The sequence below is a fragment of the Lactuca saligna genome, chromosome 6 (assembly GCF_052625555.1).
Source record: "Lactuca saligna cultivar CGN05327 chromosome 6, ASM5262555v1, whole genome shotgun sequence".
NCBI lineage: Eukaryota > Viridiplantae > Streptophyta > Magnoliopsida > Asterales > Asteraceae > Lactuca > Lactuca saligna.
Window position 1 is genome coordinate 137,935,034 of NC_136422.1, and position 15,893 is coordinate 137,950,926.

Sequence of the window (15,893 nt, forward strand, 5' to 3'; positions counted from 1 at the left end):
TAAATAATCAAGAGAATACCAAGGTGCAATACATTTGTTTATAATTTAATATGGCTATAGCAATTTATAAGCATAACTTGCCTCAACTCTTCTTTTGTATTAAAATGACTAGAGAAGCTCATAGCACATTTCCTAAATCAAAGTCACAAAACTAATGAAGCATGTAATTTTGTGAAAATCAATTAGCATTGGGTTTTTAAGAGTCACCAAATCCAAAGAGCAATCTATTGCTTTCATTACCACTATGGAGAAAATATTTTCTTAGTCAAAATGAAATGAAAACAAACATTTAAACTAATTGTTGCTTGTTAAATTGAAGATCCATTACTTAGTCAAGAATTTAACCAACAAATATAACGTTCATATATCAATATTCATGACTAGAGATATACAAACATGAAGGAAGTTTTCATAGAAAATATTGTTGGATTAGTGTCTAAGTCCATAACTATTTTGGTATGTACTTGACCCGATGGTGCATGGTCCTTTTGGGTTGCCTTCACCAAAGCAACTTGATAGGATGAATTATGGAGAGAAATGACTAAATATGATTTATTAATATATTATGGGAATAATATATTAAAGGAGAAATCATATTGTTTAATTAATATTAGTCAATAATTAATTAGTAATTAGTTTTGTGAATAAAAGAGATTAATTAAACTTAAGGGACTGGAATTGTAATTATAAGATAATTGCAATTTGGGCCATGGATTGCCTTGTATCAAGGGTTGGACGAATTCTATGGGGAAGCCCATAAGGAAATCGTCCAAGGGCTTGATTAAAAGGAGTCTATGGGTTGCTAAAGGATTAAGCATCCAAATTAGGGTTTCCTTGTTAGATAACCCTAACAGCCCAACTATATAAAGACCCCTTAAGGCTCAAAAACGTGGCTAAGCTTTGTGTTAGGGTTTCACACGTTTTTGGTAGCCTCCAATCTCTCTCCTCTTCATCCTCTTGCTTATGGTGTTTGTGAACCATTAGAGGAGTGACACTTGTGACTCTAAGCCTTCCAAAGTCAATACAAGGAGATTTGGGATTGTTATTGCTGCATAACAATCAAGGTAACACTATAAACTTATTCTCATGTTTATATGATTATATGTATGCTAGAATTAGGGTTTATAGTTTTGGATAACTTGCATGTACAATAGAGAAACCTAGATCCAAGCTTTAGGGTTTGTATGAGCACATAGGATGTCTTATGTCCAAAACCCATCAAATATAATCAATAATATTCAACACAAGTTCATGGAGTTCTTCAAAATAATGAAAACATTCAAGCAATTACATCCAAGTCAACCAAATGAAAATCTAGCCAAGCATGGCTAAGATTAAACAAAAACAAAAGGGATTAGAGATACCAAACATTGTCTTAGATGCAAGATGAAAGGAAATTACACTAATCTTCCAAATATTCTTCAAATCTTCCCAAAGCTTCTTAGAGAGAAAAATGGAATGTGTTCTTCAAGTTTTCATAATGAAAAATCCTCTCAAAACTTCAGTAAAAGTGGTCAAAAATCGGATCCAAAATTTGCCCAAAAGTATTCCACCAACTTTCCCCATATAGAGGCAAAAGGCTAAAATTCGGGTTCTTCACAGTGCGATCCACGCGGACCATTTGTAAATCCACACGGACCGCGTGGATTCTGCTGAATGGGCTTTTTGGCCCATTTGATTGGCCTTCTAGATTACTCTTCTTATCCATTGTCCAGCCCATTTGTGCAAGTTCTTGATAGCCGAATTATGTCTTCCAAACTCTTCCATGATGCCCCAATGCTCCTTTAATCTTCTATAGCTCGAATTCTCGTCGTCCCGCCCGAAATTTAAGTCTGACACGCTTCTTGCTTATATTGACACCAAGCCCAATTGCACCACTTCAAGTCCATGAACAAATTGCAAGCCTCCAATAGTCTCGCACTCCTTCCAAACCTCCAATAACAAATAGTCTTCAGTAAATCCTGCAAATAAGCTCAAAAGACTAGAAAGCACCCAGTAAAGGAGAAAAATAACAAAAAGAGAAAATACGCATGAAGATTAACTAAAATGAGGTGGTTTTAACTAAAAATAAACTATGAAAAGAAGTAATAAAAAAGAAACTATCAAATCACCCCAAGCTTGAATCTTACTTGTCCCAAAGTAAGACAAGACTAAAATGAACTTGGGACGAACTACCCTAAAAATAAAAAGAATGGATAGAACCATGGAACCTGTTCATCGTTAGTCAACATGATCAGAATTGATCCTGTTGCTATCTCACAACTTTTTCATCCGATGACAATGGGATCATAACCCACAGCCAGGACTACTCCTCTAGGTGAGCAAGGAGGGATGGTCAGTCGCAGCCTCAATGGAACATGGATACAATGAATAACATCTGTAGTAGGGAGAAAGCGACTGAATGGGCTCGGATGGAGCTTTTCTTTAAGTACACATTCTGATCTCACGTCTGCCGGCTTCTCTTATGTGTAGCTAGGTTTAATCGCTCAGGCACCATTGTAGGAATCGGCTCACTTAGCGTTGGCCCGAACCTCTTGTTGTATCCGACTCAACAGCCTCTCTAATATCACCAATTTGCGAAAAGAAACAACTCGATCTATGTACAAATATACAATCCTAAATAAATGAATATTAAACGCCGGTTGACTGAGATGTTGGAAAATTTGTTCAATAATTGAACCGGCCACCTGCCTAAGATAGCTGCGGCGCCATTTCTTTTTTTTTTTTAAATAAATATAGCATACTTGAAGGTAATGTATTAACAATCGGAATCAAGAAAACCCTTTTACTCAAAATTTGGTTCCCAAAAGTGTGTAAGTGGAACCAGAAGGGTAGTAATATAATCTGAATGGTCTAAGTGTGAAAATGACCATGTGTGGAGCATAAAGATGTAATGTGAGCTCCTTTATAAACTTTTTTTATTTTTGTACTTCAAACAAAAAAAAAGATAAAAATGTCCAAGTTTGGACTAAAAGACTCTCTAAAATCCTAAGAAAATTGCAAAAAGATATGGTGATGTAAAGAGGCCGGATATGGATTCTACTCGGGGACAAGCATCAGTGCTTCATCCTAACGGTTCTAACATGATCAAGTGTGATCCTCTCGGTGGTAGTAACCGCAAGGGTAAGACATTTAGTGCTATAGTATATCCTACAGTCGTTAGTATTGTATGCATAATTCTTCATGAAAACTACCTGGCCATGATCACTTACCCCTTTAAGCTACCAACATCTGATCCCAAGTATGAAATCCCAAGCTGTAGCTAGTGGTCCCGGTTCGATGGGTGAGATAGCAACAAGATCCTGGACCAATAATGTTACAATAACTATGAAACTGTTCAATGACATCCAAGAAACGTGAGAATAAACAGAAAACAAAAATGCATGAATGCTAATGCTCTAAGCTAAATGTTATGCAAAAATAAAAGATGAAAAAGAAGAAAATAAAATCTTTTTGGGGTTTTATATAAAAAAATGAATGCAATTTATACTAAAATGCTATGCAACCTAATTAAAATGCATGATAAATTAAAAAGAACAAGGAATACCCCACCCCAAGCTTAGAAATAAGCATTGTCCTCAATGCTTGTGGTGAGGCGAAAGTACCTAAACTGGGGGATCGGGAGGAGGATATGGGTATGGATTAATGGTATCTTGAGGGAGAAAGCATGCATAGAAAGAGGGAAACAACCGGCATGCTAATGAAGGAGAAGGGTTGCATGTCACTAAAGTTATTTGGTCAAAAGTTAATGGAAGTCAAAGCTGGTCAAATCTGGTCAACGAATCCACCCGGACAGTGTCTGGAGTACACGCGGACCATTTGTAGTACACGCGGACAAGGCATCGGGTACACACGGACCGTTTTTATAAACACGCGGACGACACCTCGAGTACACTCGGACCGCGTAAAATGTTCTGTAAACCCCAAAATTTGAAGATGGACGTGGACATTTTTGGGGACCACACGCGGACCATTTGTTTATTAACGCGGACTCATCCCCGAGTACACGCGGACCGCGTGTGTCCTGCTGCAACTTCTCAATTTCACCCTTTGACCAAAACGAATATCGGGTCTTAAAATCCAACACTCTTTTACTGCAAGAAGGAAGAAGAAGAAATGTGAAATGCAAAAAGGATTTATCTAATACATTTATTCGGAATTAGAAAAGATGAAAAAACAATGTTTTCCAAAAGTGCCCTTCTTTAACATCTTTGGCGAGACATACTTCCCTATCAGTTTCAGTATACCGGGGAATACAAATGGATGACAACTAATACATTTGCATTAAAACCTTCAGAAAAAGGTTTCAAACGATTCCCATTGACTTTGAAGATTTTCCCCGTGTTGATATTGTTTAATTCCCACACCTCCATTATGACTCTTTTCTTGTATTTTACTTTCTTTTTACGAGAGAACCATATCGAACTTAGACATTTGATAATAGAAATCATCCAACCGTATTCTTTCTTGTACTTGTTTAGTAAGGTGACCAACTCTTCCCCCTTTGACATGGTGGTTGAGTAGATGACCGGTTGAGCGTCTTCTTTCTCGGGATACGTATCCTTTAAAGAGTCTGAAAAATTTAACGCTTCCTGCTCTTGTGGTTGGTCTACCAATGGACTTAGTTTCTCAATGGCAGTGAGTTGCTCAATCTCTCTTTCATTAACCGCTATTACTTCCTTTACATTTTCATTGACAACATTCTTCTTCCTCTTTGACAACTTCTTCCAATTCTACTTCTTCTTCCTCTTCTTCATATAACACTCTTGGGCCATCAAAAGTTTTCTCATCTTTCAAAGGAATGCAACATGCGTTATGACATTGGCTCTCTTTATATTGTAATTTGTGTTGAGCTTCCACTATACTCAATGATTGAGCAATTTGTTTTATTTGTTGCTCTAAGCTTTTGAGGCTAGCTTGAGTTGTTTCCTGGAAAATTTGGGTAGAAGTGGCAATGATTTTCACAATTTCCTCCAAGGACATGTTTGGCGTTACAGTTTGTTGAGGAGGGTAAGGATATGGTTCTTGGAACTGCGGAGTTGGTTGGTATTGGTTATTTCCCCAAGTTTGGTATGGGTTTTGACATTGGTTATTTCCCTAAACTTGGTTGTTGTCCCACCACTGATCATGTTGAGGCTGATAATAACTCCATTGATTTGACCGGTAGTAGCTTCCCTTATATTGCACTTTTTCCCATCTTCCTTGTAAATATGGACACATGTCGGAATGATGTCCATTTTGGGTGCAAAAATCGCAAAGAATAGGCATGGGCTGCACACTTTGGTCACTTTCAATCATCATAACTAACTGAGCTAGCTCAGAAAGTTGATCTTCAATGCAAGGAATGCTCATTTTCAAGATAAACCAATCCTCGGCAACGGCGCCAAAATTTGGTGGATGTCGAGGCCAATAAAATTAATAACCCTAAATATTACACACTAAAATAGTGTATAGTGGTAAAGGGGTCGAATCCACAGAGATTGGTTCAATTTATAACTCTATGAAAGATCTCTTTGTAAAAATACTTGGAATATGACAATAAATTGAAAATGGGGGTTTTGATGTTATGAAATACTTGAAACAAACTAGAATTAACTATGATTTAAATAGACAATTGCAACAAAAATAAGATTTTGATGTAAAATCAATAAGGGAAAGATGGTTGACTTTAGACTTTCATTACTTGAACATTTGGTTAAATAATCATGAGAATACCAAGGTGCAATACTTTTGTTTATAATTTAATTTGGCTATAGCAATTTATAAGCATAACTTGCCTCAACTCTTCTTTTGTATTAAAATGACTAGAGAAGCTCATAGCACATTTCCTAAATCAAAGTCACAAAACTAATGAAGCGTGTAATTTTGTGAAAATCAATTAGCATTGGGTTTTTAAGAGTCACCAAATCCAAAGAGTAATCTATTGCTTTCATTACCACTATGGAGAAAATATTTTCTTAGTCAAAATGAAATGAATACAAACATTTAAACTAATTGTTTCTTATTAAATTGAAGATCCATTACTTAGTCAAGAATTTAACCAGCAAAGATAACGTTCATATATCAATATTCATGACTAGAGATATACAAACATGAAGGAAGTTTTCATAGAAAATATAATCAATAATATTCAACACAAGTTCATGGAGTTCTTCAAAATAACGAAAACATTCAAGCAATTACATCCAAGTCAACCAAATGAAAATCTAGCCAAGCATGGCTAAGATTAAACAAAAACAAAAGGGATTAGAGATACCAAACATTGTCTTAGATGCAAGATGAAAGGAAATTACACTAATCTTCCAAATATTCTTCAAATCTTCCCAAAGCTTCTTAGAGAGAAAAATGGAATGTGTTCTTCAAGTTTTCATAATGAAAAATCCTCTTAAAACTTCAGTAAAAGTGGTCAAAAATCGGATCCAAAAGTTGCCCAAAAGTATTCCACCAACTTTCCCCATATAGAGGCAAAAGGCTAAAATTCGGGTTCTTCACAGTGCGATCCACGCGGACCATTTGTAAATCCACGCGGACCGCGTGGATTCTGCTGAATGGGCTTTTTGGCCCATTTGATTGGCCTTCTAGATTACTCTTCTTATCCATTGTCCAGCCCATTTGTGCAAGTTCTTGATAGCCGAATTATGTCTTCCAAACTCTTCCAAGATGCTCCAATGCTCCTTTAATCTTCTATAGCTCGAATTCTCGTTGTCCCGCCCGAAATTTAAGTCTGACGCGCTTCTTGCTTATATTGACACCAAGCCTAATTGCACCACTTCAAGTTCATGAACAAATTGCAAGCCTCCAATAGTCCCGCACTCCTTCCAAACCTCCAATAACAAATAGTCTTCAGTAAATCCTGCAAATAAGCTCAAAAGACTAGAAAGCACCCAGTAAATGAGAAAAATAACACAAAGAGAAAAATATGCATGAAGATTAACTAAAATGAGGTGGTTTTGACTAAAAATAAACTATGAAAAGAAGTATTAAAAACGAAACTATCAGCAACAGGGTCAAATCAATTACTATGAGATTATCCAACCTAACTGTAAGTTTCTTCACTTTTCGATCAACTTCCCCTCTCACAAGAATCCTAACATCACTACTTCTAACTGAACATCATGTTGTCTCTTATCTACCTTCCCAAGGAAATGGGACCTCCCACGTCCAAACTTAACTGTCCACTATCTGGAATACCGGACTCCATCCGGTTACTGAACCACTAATCACCCTCTCAGTCACTCCCAGTGACTTCCGCACAAAACTTCGGCTACTGAAACTGCTCTATCCGTAATGTTACTCGTGGATCTATAAATCCTAGAATCCCCGATCCTGTATCTTGACCACACGGTCTCTGCCAGGTCCCACCTGCATTGCTACTAACGCACGGGCCTCGCCCGTAGGTATTACCTAAACCATACTATTGTGTGGTTTTTCCTCATGTCTCACTTATATAGGGCTACGCAAGCACCACTTCCTCGAATCCTATTTACTTATCCTTTCCTAGCTTTGATCATGCTAACTAGAAGCTACGGGCCTTGCCCACGCTCTGTTGACTAGGAGAGACAGGCCCTCGCCCACACTCCACTATCTAGGAGATACGTGCCCCCGCCCAAACTCCGCTAACTAGCTGCTAACGACAGTTGCGGTTAACCCATAGTCTTACAACATTTCTCACACTGTTTGGCTGCTAGTGAATGCTACAGCTATCCCGTAGTCTTATAACACTTTCCACTTCAATCATGCATACAACCTATCTTCCTGGATGAAATCGCGTCCTGAATGGAAACCACATCCTGATTCCTAAGCTAACTATCGATCAAAGACGTGAAACCCTGCTTTAGGAAGTTTCCCAAACTCCTAACTCACATACCCCTCGATCCAATCAGCCACCTGGTCCGGCTTCCATCCTAAAGAGATTGCAAATTCATCCTAAATCTACACTTCCTTCTGTTCCTGAACCCTTGGAGAACTCTCCCTCACTTTGGTTCCAGTAACATCTTACAACACGCCTGGATGGAAAGATCCCCAATCCTTCGTATCATCCAGTGATCAATATTGATGGCAACCAATGCTTACCACTGTTAGTGTTCCCAAAACTAACTAACACTAAAATAGTAAGACCCCTAAAGACTGTCAGAATACTTCTCGGGTTCCAATCACACTTGTTACAACTACCGCATCATGAGAATTCTATTTATAAAAATATGTCCCCACACTACTACCATAAGACCCATGGTATGCAGATAACATATAATCCGAACATAAGCATGAAGTATAATCCCGAGATACAACTACTCATATGGATGCGAGAAAATAATAATAAAATCATAAATAAAAACTGATAGGAAAGCAAAATATACACACCTGCAACATCAAAAACTGCTCGTGTTTCCTCTGCAATCAATTGGACAGCCTTGCTCCTCGCCGCAGGCGCCTCTTCCTGGCCTGATGGCCATCGGTGATCCTCAATGTCTCAAGGGAAGGTGTTATCATCTGTCCTGGTACAGCCAAACTTGGATATTGGGCCTTCTTGTGGCCCCGCTGACTGTAATGGAAGCAGATCAGGTCTGATCCCTGGGTGGTGGTAGCAATACAATCCATACTATAGTGACCGATCCGGACACACTTGAAGAAAACGGAATCACAACCACTACCGCTCCTACATGCACCCTTATGTGTCCTATCGCACTTGCCACAATGGATACGATCCTGATGACCTCTTGATCTAGAGTCTGATACCTTGGGCCTCTTGCCAGACCTTGCAAATGTATGCACCTCGTCTGGTTTCCTCTTCCTATATGCCTCCAAGTCGATCTCCCTCTCCCTGGCTCGAGCGACAATATCCTCCAGCGTCTTACAGCTGGACTGGCTCATAAACTATCTAATGTTGCTCCACAGCATCTCATGGTATCGAGCCATCTTCATCTCCTCGTTCGCCACATACTACGGAACAAGAAGGGATCTCTCTCTGAACTTGGTGGTGATCTCTGCTACTATCTCTATTGTCTACTGGAGGTCCTGGAACTCCCGTGTTAACTGCTGCACCTCAATAACTGGTGTAAACTCTGCCCGAAACCTGGTCGAGAAGTCACTTCATATCATCGCCTCCAACGCGTCATCGTCCCTAATAGCATGTCCAACCTTCTCCCACTAGTCATGCGCTCTGTTCTTCAAAAAACAGGAGGCAATTCGGACCTTGTCCCCCTCAGGACATCGGCTAGAACGGAAGGCGTTGGCGACATCTGCCAACCATCAGCTGCTAGCAATGGGATCCCAATCCCCATGATAGTCTGGAGCTCCACATGCTCTAAACTCCCTGAATGTCAACATGCACACTCCCATTATAGCCGTCATCTTGGTGCGTAACGCACCCAACCTCACTTACAAAACATCCATAATGCCCTCCTTGACCATACCAAAGATCACAGGAATCTAGTTTAAAATACTGCGCGTAATCTCAATTGAAATAAACTCTCTCGTCTGCTAATCTAGTTGCCCGACTTTAGAGCCCGAGCCTGATCCCTCACCGGTACCTAAATTGCTTACTGGTTTACCCCGTAGCGTTACCATACTGAAATATAACATAACAACCATCAGAATACTCATCACTATCGATGGATCACACATGCACTACAAGTTTCCTAGTTTTATCTCAATCCTCCTTGACTCAAGTACGAATCCTCTGCTTTCAATAGTACTGGCCCATACTACCTTCCACATCTATCCGTACTTTCCTTAAGGATTGCCTCGACTCCACCAAGTCCCTTTTCACTACTACTAATGCTCCCAACACTACTCTCATCCTAGGCTTTCCCTAGGGTAATCACCATCCCACTCTCCGCCATCAGTTGCATAAGAAGTACCTGCTATCTCCCCCTAACTAGCTCACGAATACCATTACATATCACTAAGACTAGATAATTCTTCGAATGAGAGGTTCTACTCTACAACGGTTGGACTCAGACAAGAGTTGCGAATAATAGAGCTAAACCTAACCTTCTGAAATTATTTAGTCCTTGGTATATGTAACTTAACATATTCGTTTACTAGTTAGTAAAAGCTAACTAGAACTCCTATATGCACAAAGCAAGTAGCAATCAAGCATTGAGTACACATGATCAAGGATATCCCAATCAGACCATCATATCATTGACAAATCTATACTAGCATGCAGTTCATAAAGTTGATACACATATAATAGACACATAAGGCATCCTTCCTAGATACTTAGTCCTAGCATGCAGTTATCATAAGAATATCATAACATAAACTTGTATGGGTAATTTAGGAGCACTTACTTAAGCTTGGATGATTCCATGCACCACACCCTTTTCTTTTTTTCAAAATTCCTTTTTCTTTTCCAAGTTCTTTTTAAAAAAATGATTATCTTTTGAAAATTTTCATAGCAAGTCCTCAGTTTGAGTTCAGATACATCCGAGAATGTGCCTGAATCCCTCAAACAAAGGCCTGATACCAACTTGTAACATCCCAAAAATATAGCCCAAAATTTTTGTTTTAAATCATTTAAGAAAAACCCATAATTCATAAAATAACATAATAAAATCACAAGTCGTGTATCTCAAACATCATATCAAATATTGTATCAAAATATCATAGTCTAAAATATATTCCAGGCTGAAAACTGTGGTGTGTGCCATGCAGTCATCATAAGCTCTTCCCCATGCTACCAGAGGTACCTAAAACCAAAACTGAAAATTGTAAGCATGAAGCTTAGTGAGTCTCCTCAAACTACCACATACCATACACATAATCACACACTACAAACATTAGGCCTTGCCCACTACATCGGGCTCCGCCCAACATCGGATGAATCTGGCGTCAGGCCCCGCCTGGCATCGACTCCGCTCAGTATACAGATCTGTTTCTACCAGGCCCCGCCTTGTCTATGGACCCCGCCCGTTATATACATACAAACACATAATCATAATCATGCTAATACATAACAGACAAACACAACGCTATAACTGCTAGTCTCAAGGCCCGACCTATCTTGGTCCTCGCCCCTACTATGCTAATAATGAGATATGGAACCCCGTCCACACTCATCTAGTGATGATATACGGGTCCCCGCCCACACTCACCTCCCTAATAGGTACATACAAGTATCACAAAGACAACAAGTATAACTAAACATGCTTTCCTTCCTCAGGTACCACCCGACATCGAACCGTAGTTCAGAAACATACATAATAATCTTCATTGGGTCCTGCCCGACATCGAACTGAAATCCGAAAACATATAACCACATTGGGTTATCCCCGACATTGGATCTAATCCAGCATACACTAACATACATAAATAGGCTGACATTGGTGCCTTCAACCCATTCCTACTGGAGAAAACTCATTTCACAAGCTAACTGTAGAATCCCGCGAATAACCTCTCGCTGCTAGCTGGCGGATACCCAAACTGCTGATCACTCGACTCCCCGAGCTATTAATTTCATAATAATACTTAATTAAAAACTGAAAATCCTTTTATGTGTAGAATGACCATTTTACCCATGGTCAAAGTCAATGTTATGGTCAAAGTCAAAGTCAAAGTCAAGGTCAACTTCCAATTAACCCAACTCTTCGAGTTACCTCCTAACTCGTTGAGTTCCTTTGCTATTCAGACTCATGATTAATTGATTCAACTCGTCGAGTCCTTCCACAGACTCGTTGAGTTCCACTTGGTCCGGAATCGGGACAACTTGACTAAAATCGCCGAGTCCCCCTCTGGACTCGCTGAGTACCCTTGTCTGTTTTGGCTATCATGATGGATTAAGCCCCTACACCTCATATCCAAGCTTCATACTTCACATAAACCTCGAATATGTCCTTTTGAGGGTAAAGTTTCCAACTTTACCCGTTAATACCTCTTCTTAATGGGTTTGGCTCAAACCTTAACTCCTTGGGACCTAAAACTTAGTCCTTAAGCCATCTATACACCAAACTGAAACTTACAACCATAGATCTAAACCCCTAACACCATTTAGACACGTAAAGCTCTCACCTTTCTCTTTATGCATGGCCTTTTTGGGCTAAAAATGCCAAAATAACACTTTATGGCTTGCATGGGGACACTAATGGCATAAAGTTTGCACCTTATGTCATACCAACCCTTCAAGGTCCTAGATCTGGAAGAATACCCACTTGGGTCGACCATTCTCCAAAGGCTATCATTCTTGGGCCAAAACCTTTATAAAATAAAAAGGAAGAGATCTAGTGAACTAATGGTCAAGATAGAAACTTGAGTATTAGAAAATGTAGCCAATGAAGTGTAGTTTTTGGATCTACTCTCTTCTTCTTGAGCCTTCTGGCTTCCTCTTCTTCCACAAGCCTCAAAGTACACAAAAATCACCCAAAATGGCTTACCACCTCAAACAAAGCACTAAGGTTTCGTGGATTAGGGTTTGGACAATGGAGGATGTAAATGAGACTGAAGGGTGGGGATTAAGATGCTTAAAAAGGGTGCATAACCTCGAATCTAGGGTTTCCCAAACCCAAACCAACTCATCGAGTAGGTCTCTCTACCCGCATCCAAAACTAACTTCCTACTCGTCGAGTTATCCCCATGGACGCCTTCTTGTTTCCGGGTGTTACATACAATTTGATGACTTTAAAATGAGATGAAAACATCCACAAAAATCATTTGTTACTAATTGTTTTGAAGATCATTATTTAATAAAAAAAATAACTAACTAATATTATTCAAGCATTTAATTCATGAAATAAATAAACAAGAACAACTTAGAAATTCATTAATAAAATACAATCAAAACCGACACAAAATTACTCATAATCAATCAAAAGTTCCATTGATTCACCTTATATTGGGAATAAAAAACTAATAATAATAATAACAATAAAAACTTCATTCCAGATCAAAATATTAATACAATAAATAGCCTAATCTAATCGATAAATAACTAAATATCATGATAATTATATCTTGATAAATAGTATCATAAAAATAGGTTCCAAATTAAGAAAAAAAATAATAAAATAAAATAAAATAAGTATAAATATAAATAAAAAAGAGAGGATTTTTTGGTTGATGCCTAGTTTTCTTTTTATGTTGGGTATTTGCAGCCCCAAGAGGCCAAGAACACGCTCTTCATAAATAATTTTGGGCGTACATAATATATTAAATGGGCTGATGGAAAAAAATGGGCTCGGTTTTAGTTTCTATTTATGGCAAAATGGGTAGCTACAATTGATGTTGGACAGCATTTCCGTTGTTGCTCATGAGGCATTGAAAACGTCGTCTCACTCTGTTCATGTTTTATTGGATAAAATATAAACGATCGTATGAGAAAGAACGCATCGTGCTGTTTTTTATCTTGATCATGGATCTTTGCTACAAGATTTCAATCGTTGTTGTAAGGTGTTCCATATGGCTTTCAGTGTTCAAAGCTATCGTCTGGTCCATAGAAACTTATATAAAATTATCTTAAACGAGAAAAAATTATTCAAAACAATAAATATAATGATTTAATGCAAAACATAATATTAAAAATGATAAAATTAAAATCAAATCCATACTAAGGGGTGTTTGGCTTAACTTTTGAGTGACAAAAAATCCTTTTAGAAAAATATCATAGGTAAAAGATATTTGACAAAACTCTTAAAAGTTACTTTTGGATTTTGCATAGAAGGAAAATCAATTTTTTTGAAAAATCAGAAAACCTGACTTTTTGTAATTTTTCCAAGAAGAACTTTTGGCTTCTAAAAAGCTAAGCCAAACACCTCCTAAAATTAATACAAAAATTCAAGTTATCACAATCATTGGTGTGGTACATGTGTGATGGTTCATATTACATAGAAGATTACTAAGTACTAGTGGTTCCACAACTACTTATGGTAATGCTTGAAATTGAGAAGATACAAGAAAATTACTAAGTAATAGTTGTCGGAAAACTACTTATGAGCCTCATCTTGCCTATCGATGTAGGTGCTAGAAGATTGTTGACTTATTGTTCAATAGTCAATAATACATGTGGTATTATATCTAAATTGACAGACAGATTATTGTATTTTGTACGTCTATAAAATACAAATAGGTTGTTATAAGGCTTTTCCAAGTTAGGATCATTTGATAGTTGCTAACTTGGTATGAACGGACTAGGTTAGAAGTTGACTGTGTTAGAAGCTTGAACCGAGTCAAAAGCAAAAATTGATACCAAACACTTGGACTGAAGACCAATTCTAGAACTAAAGAGTAAAACTCAGTTTGAAGCTTTTTTTTTCAGACCGAATCAAAACAAAAGTGATGGACTATGTTAGAAGTTAGGACCAAGTCAGGCGGTTTTGAAGCAAAACAAACACATTGGTTGGAAAATGTGGATCAAATCCTAACTTTAGACCCGGTCAAAAGCTATATCAAATGGCCCCTTAGTCATTTCTAATTATCTTGATTTGGTTGAATATTTGAATAGACTAAACTGCAAATTTGGTCCCTATGGTCAGCAAAAAAGTGTGGATTGAGTCTAAAACATTTTTAACTTGCACCACTAGTCCAAAATTACAAACTTGCTGCGGATTTCATCCCTAAACAATTTGATATGACTCTCTTACCCTTTTCATTTGTTTTTTCATTTTTGTAATTCCTTTTTATCATTTTTTTTAATAAAAAAAAACTAAACAAAACCCATCCCACCTAACCCCCCAACTCCACCCCCATTCTTTTTAATTAACTCTCCTCAATCTCTCATTCTTTATCCTCTCTTCTATCAGAAACTTAACATCGGAGCCCCAACCTCCTCTCCAGAGAGGTATTGTCGGAGCCGGAAATGAAATATGACATGGTTTGTCGGAGTTTCCGCCGCCCACACCTCCATCCCCCCTTCTCTGACTTCTTGTTGTTATCCTTACCACCACCATCGTCACTTCATCTCCTCCAACCATAGCTTCAACCCCACTTCATCTCCTCCAGTAAGGTAATATTTGAAACCTAAAAACTATACAATGTAAAACTATCAAATATTTTAGCTCAATCATGTCTGTAACATCCCAAAATTCATGACCAAAAAATTCATTTTTAATTATTAAATAAAACCATAGTTATCAAAACATTCCATCAAAACTCAAGTCAAGTAGCTCAAAACATTATTATCCGAGTTTCCAAACCAAAAAATTAGAGTAAACATCTCAGGCTAAATATCATGGTGTGTGCAATGCAGTCATCCCGAGCTCTTCCCTTCGCTACCAGAAGTACCTGAAACAAAACTGAAAATCATAAGCACGAAGCTTAGTGAGCTCCCCAAACTACCACGTACCATACACATAATCATATAATCACATAATAACATATCATGGGCCCCGCCAGACATTAGGCCCTGGCCGGCATCGAGCAAAGCTCGGTATACATATAAACATATCAACAAATGCACATAGAATAATCAAATAACATAAGCATATAAACATTCATCGGGCCCCGTTCGACATTGGATTGTAATCCGGAAAGCATACAAACATTCATCGGGTATTGCCCGACATCGAACCGAAATCCGGAAACATACAAATGCAGACACATGCAAGAATCACGGAGACATCAAGCATACAAACATTCCTCGGGCACCGCCTGACATCAGATCGTAATTCGAAAAACATATAAACCTACATCGGGCACCTCCCCGCATTGGACCGTAGTCCGGAACACATACAGATACAGACACATGCAAAAATCACGAAGACATCAAGCATACAAACATTCCTCGAGCATTGCCCGACATCGAACCGTAGTCCGGAAAGTATATAAACAATCATAGGGCACCGCCCGGCATCGGACCTTAGTCCATAACATACAAACATATATATATATATATATATATATATATATATATATATATATATATATATATATATACGAACCGACATTGGTGCCTTCGACCC